Below are 6,360 nucleotides of genomic sequence, written 5' to 3' on the forward strand. Positions count from 1 at the left end.
CGCATATCAACGAGTACTCGATTATCGGGTAATCGTTGAAATAGGGTCGGATCAACGAAGACCCGTCCCATCCCGCTTATCATTTAATTTTTTTTAAAAAAATGATTTATACTAATTTATTTTATATTCTGCATATTCGTCTAAGATTTAATAAAGGATTTTTCTCAAAAAAAGTCTCCCACCAAGAAACAAACAAGCGAAGAGAATACAAGAAAAAGGAAAAAAATTAAAAGAATTCAAAATCAATAAAAATTTGAAATAAGGGGCACCTTTTTTTAAGTATATATTCCACATTAATTAAACTCTTTTCTAAAAAATATAAGTTCATGACCTCTACAACTGAATCTTATAAACAAACTATAGTCTCACACATTTTTAATGTAATTCGTTCAATGAAATTGCTTATTTAGCTCTAAAAATAATATTTTATAGTATGTGTATAAAAATAAATAAATATATATATGTGTGTGTGTGTGCGCGGATGGGTGGGGTACCTGCGGGTTTTCAATTATATGACCCTAACTCATCCCGTATCTAATTGGGTACTCGACCCTCTTTTGACCCGATCAAATAATACGGATCGGATATCCTAATTTTTGAATCGGATCGGATATATCGAATTTTCTGGTTTGTGGTATTTTTGCCCACCTCTAGTTTTACCATGAACTTATTTGAAATGATAGAGTAGGGATTAATTGGTGAATTAGTGCATGCCTGTGGGGCTAAAGCTATAAAACTATGGTACTGGCTTATTTCGTTTGAACTATTGCCAAACTTATGGAGCTAAAGATATAGATTTTTCCACCTATCAGACTAGCTAATTGACATATTAACATGTATGGGATAAGTGTATATTTTACATGTTTTTAGTGTGTTTTATCAGTTAGTTTTGGTGTGTTTTAGTCACTTTTATAACTAATTAACTAAGATTCTAGTGAAAATATGTATTTTGTGGTTAAAGTGGTAAAAATTGCATTTCTATGGATTTTAATAGTGAAAACTTCATGTTTTTGTGGGTTTAATGATTCAATCATCAAATGGCATGAATTGAGAAGAGAATTGGATGATTGATGATGGTTTAAAGAAATAAAAAAAGAATATGAAGTACAAGAGATGAAATGCAATTAAGTTCTAAAGAAACACAAGTTTTACAGCTTTAACACCTTGTGGTATTTTGGCAATATCTTGATCTAAAATGATTGGATTAAGGTGATTTTTATACCATTTTGAAGTTAAGAGATAGAGCTACATTTGGTATGAAGACATCGAAGTCCAGTTCAGTCGTTTTCATTGTCAAAATGTCGGAATACAGAAGTGAAACTCTGTTGTCGAAAGTTGAAACAGAGCTCTGACCATTCGAAAGTATTTTGGTCATATCTCGGTTCACAGAGCTCTAAATTGGATGATTCTTGAGGCATTGGAAAGTAACTCAAAGGACTACAGCTTTCATGTTTTGTACAAGAGCTAGTTCGGCCTCCATCATCAAAAAAGTATCAGTTAAAATGGTGCCGAAGTGAAAACGCGACCTCCAATATGCGAGCTGAAGCCGAGTATTCTTGAGGTCGCGTATTCTCTTCTATTTTCTGCAACTTGCTCATCAACTTGCCTGCTTTCACACAACTTTTCTAGCTCAATTCCAGCTAACAATTTCGGCTGTGTCTTATCAAGAAATGTGTGGAAAGTTGGAGAAACAACTCATGGGAGTTTCAAGAGTTAAAAATGACAACTAGAAACAACTCATTTAGCTCTTGAATCCTCTATAAATAGCAGCCTTGGAGGAACATTTTGAAAAACTTTGGAAAGTTAGAGAAACTCCACAAAAATGTAGTATTTATTAGAATTTCCTTAGTTCATTTGTTAGGATAGTATAGAGTAGTTAGTATAGTTTACCTTTCTTGTATTTGTAGTTAGATTTGGATAAAAATTGGAGGAGCAAAGATGGAGAGTTGGAACTCATGTGACAAGGGTGACTTCTCTCCTATCACTTTCACTTTTATATTTGAATTCATGTTTAGCTATAATACAAGTTTGGATTCGTTTTTCTTCATGTTCAGTTAAAGTATATGTTTAGAATATGGATGAACTTGCTATATCTTGTTAGTAAAGTTTACTTGGTTATTTGATGATATTATTTTGAGCAAGTTATTTACCGCTTTTGCTTTTCTAATCATGATTAACCGGTCATTAATTGTGATAATCTTAAGGTGTTAAGTGTGCAATGAAAATTGGAATTTAACACTAGTTCAATGAAGTAATAAACTTAGGGAGTTCACTCACGAGAGTAGAGGAGCATCTTTGTGGTTTTAGTGACTTGTTTCATGTAATTTTATAGAAGAAATGAGCTTGTAATTAATTCATGACCACGAGAGTAGGTATGGCTTAGTTACAAGTATAGTTGGTTCACTATGAGAGTAGGTTTCACATACATAAGGAAATTATCCCATAACTAGCCAAGATAATAGCATTCACTTAATCAGTAATCTCATTTGTAAGAGTTATAAGGAATTCCATACCTCTAGGAGCTTTATAGGGTTATTTTTATTACTTTTATAGTGTAGAGTTAATTTCTTGCACTATGATAGTCTAAATAATAAAGGAATTCGAAAATCACCGGTAATTGAAAATCTTTCCTGTGGGTTCAACCCTTAATACCCTATATTCACTCACGACTTGTATACTTGCAGGAAAATCACGTGTGGAGTATTTAGAATTTATAAATGTAAAACTTGACTGTGTATGAACTAATTTTGTATGTATATGTCACGCTCGTCAGTATGCAAATAGAGCATTTGCTGGTCGAAATATCAAGAATGCATTAATAAAATTTGCGCTATTGTCTTACTACATGACCAATGGCCGTTTACAAACTGTTTTCTTACAGTAATTACTCTCTTTTTTTTGACAACTTGTAGTCTTGTCGATCAAGAGCTCTAAGCTCCAAATGTGTGACTATGGACAAGAATTATTAAAATTATTCAAGGTCCAATTTTACGTTTCCATCCAAAATAATTATCATTATGATATTTAAAAAGCTAAATATCTAACAAGGAAGAAAAAATTCAAAATAAAAAGCTAAAGGTCTACCTCAAATAATAAATTTAACTTGATTGCTAGCGGAACTTCATTCCTTAAATGAAAATTCCAAACTCAAGTAGCACGTTATTTTAGTTGATAGTTTTACTTTCTACGAAGTTTGCTGCAATATTAAAATGTAGAAGCATATATAGAATATAGACTACACTTCTTCTTTTTTTTCTCATGGTTCCACACTTACTTTGTTCTTTGCTTCGAATTCATATTTTCCATTATACCAATGGAAGAAGCATTGCATAAACTTAAGTTGCATCCTAGTTTAGTTGATAATTTTACTTCGTACCGAGTTTTCAGCAAAGTTGAAGTGTAGAACCATAGAAAATACAGGCAATTTTTCAAGTCCAACATATTTGCTGCCTAATTAATGGAATCACATTCTACTACTGTATATAGCCATTGCTTATATGTCATATTAGCAGATGATTCAAACTTGATTTGTCAACTAATAGCATGATTTTTCGTTTTTCTTGCTGCGGTAGTAAACATTAGACTCCATCATACGTAAGTAAAATCAGCAAATTGCTTTCTTGTTGAATTCCCTTAACATGACAAGGTTGAAGCTCTTTTCTTGTGAACGATGAAAAACTTTGCTGTAATTTATTCAGTAGTGGACTTCTTATTTGCCTTAGAAGTGATGTTTTGTGAAAACTCCTGTATAAAAATTGTGCAGTACATCAATGGGCCAATGGCTATTGCCATAAATATTGCGGTGCATGTTCAATGAGGATGGAGGACAACAGGGAATCCCTTGGCGGGCAGAGGAATAGGGAGGACCACGGTTTTCTCATCAGGAAGGATCGAGCTTTTCCCATCTGAACTTCCCTGTCACGTTGTACATGAAAACAAGTATAACCACTCTAGCAAAGTCTTTACCCGGGCATATCCGAGATAATGCTCCGCCAAAAGGAACGAATGTGTGAGGCATGCATAGGTCCTGATCCTTCAAATCTTGATGGATCAAACTTTTCAGGATCAGAGAAATACTGTGGATTCTTGTGTGTTGAATTGGGAGTCCAATATATCTAGATGAAAATAAGATTTTTTTTAAAAAAATTTAGAAATCCCGGTTAGATTTACTAAACATGAATCAATCCAACCAGTGGTGGAGTCAAGACCCTAAGATAAAGGGATCAATCCGTGACGGCACATGAAATAAAGTTAAGGCAAAAAGATCAACCAAACTATTCAATACTCAAATTTAGTTGAGTTCAATAAGTGTTCGTTCAAGTTTAGTTTACGAATTAATCAAACCAAATTTAAATATTATTTTGTGTTCGATAAATTTTAAACTCGACTCAAACTTGGCTTGTTTGGCATAAAATTGAAATGTATAGGTAAATATTCAATCTATTTGAGCACACCTCAATAAATACTTGCTTGACCTCAGCTTGACAAATAAAAAAAATCAAACTTGAATACAAATTCATACTTGTTAAAATAATCAAACAAACTTGAACATTAAGATGTTTAACATGATTAGCTTCATTTATGAAGTAATAGTATAGCTAAAATAAATGGATATTTATGTTAAAATTATGTTTTTCTAAATTTAATATGCTTGGAAGTTCATATTATGCTTAAATTTAAATGTGACAATTATTTTCTCCATTTGAATGTGAAAACTTTCAAAGAAATTATTCTTGAAATAATTTCTGTAATTCACTTTAAGTAGCTCCAAAATCCTTATATCCTTTGATGGTAACAAAGATTTTTAATTATTTGGGGGTTAATTTAACTCAAAAACAGAGAAAGAGATTATTCTTGAAATAACTTCCATAATTAACTTTAAGTAAATCCAAAATTTTTATGAATTTTTTTAATTATTTGGGGGTCAATATAGATAGAAAAGAGAATTTATTAAAATTTAGTGTGGACAAATAAGATGGAACTTTAAAATTTTCTAAATTTCTTAAGTTTAAAAAAAAACTAATTTTTCTAAAGTTAAGTAGGGGCAATTGCCACCTCTTGCTTACATGTGACTCTACCACTGAATCCAACCATGTTAAATGGACCATCTCTATTTCTAAAAGTTCTGTTACTTATCAATTTTTTTTATTTAAAACAAAATCCTAGAAGTAGTATGTTTAATAGTGATAGCGTATATAGATCTTTTCAAATTTTACCTTGCAAAATTCAAAAGTTGAATGCTAAGATTAGAAAAAGGGTGATGATCATGCTTGATTTTTTAAGATGACAAGTATTTTGGAACATGCAAAAATAAAATAAAAAAGCATAATACTTTTAATAGAACAAATGGAGAGAGTTTGATATAAGATGGCATTGAGAGTCATATAATATAAGTAGAGAGTAAGGAGTAGGTTGAATAACTAATGCAGTATTACATGGCTCCCAGTTCTTTTTACACGTTCTAGTGCTTCATCTTTGCCTTAATCATTGATCAACATTTCTAAAACATGCAAAATTAGGTCCCATACCTTCCATCCTTCGGGAATGAAGAAAGTAGAATATGCGAAGTCCGTTAAGACCTCCCGGAAGTTCCCTTGAACAGGAGGGACGAGTCTTAGTACTTCGCTGACCACATTCCAGGCATACCTCATCTTCTGTAAGTCTTTCCAATTCAGTGGCTCCCCGGGGATTTTCTCTTGCGCAATGCTTCTTTGTTCTCGGTAAATTGAAACAATAATTTGATGAGTCCAATTCATTTTTGCAATTGTAACAATGTTGAAACTTTTACTTATGTTATTGTTTAACTTGTTTTTCAAATGGAGTCATTCATTTAGTGGCCTAGAGTTTAGGAATTTGCTGTACGTTGGAGTCTTTCAGTTATGACTTAGTCAGCAGATTTAGTGGCTTAGTGGTCTAGTCTTTAGGAGTGGTGGGGTTATGGAGAAGGTGCCAGATATGGGACCTGATCTTAAGGGATTTCAGTTGTGTGTTTTGCCTATTTAAAGGCTCCAAAGTTTACGATTAAGGATGACTTTTTGGCCACAGTACTACTGTTATCTTTGCTATTTCTTATCAGTGGCATCAGAGCTACAAGATTCCTGAGACCTGAGAGTGAAACACCTGAAATTATCTACTCTTCCCCACTACCCTATCCAAATGGCCAATGACTCAAATTTTGTGCAAGCCGCCATCCCTCGCTTTGATGGTCACTATGACCACTGGAGCATGCTCATGGAAAATTTTTTACGGTCCAAAGAATATTGGTCAGTGGTTGAATCTGGAATTCAAGAACCACCAGCAGGTGCAACCGTGACAGATGCTCAGCAAACAGACATTGAAGCTAGAAAGCTCAAAGACTTG

The 6,360-nt window shown here is 33.0% G+C and overlaps 1 pseudogene; it reads right to left on the reverse strand.

The window, feature by feature from the left end:
* Positions 1–3,810: 3,810 nt before the first annotated feature.
* Positions 3,811–5,651, reverse strand: LOC113774422 (annotated as a pseudogene).
* Between the last annotated feature and the right edge of the window lie 709 nt (positions 5,652–6,360).

Source organism: Coffea eugenioides, chromosome 6, assembly GCF_003713205.1.
Source record: "Coffea eugenioides isolate CCC68of chromosome 6, Ceug_1.0, whole genome shotgun sequence".
NCBI classification, from domain to species: Eukaryota; Viridiplantae; Streptophyta; class Magnoliopsida; order Gentianales; family Rubiaceae; genus Coffea; species Coffea eugenioides.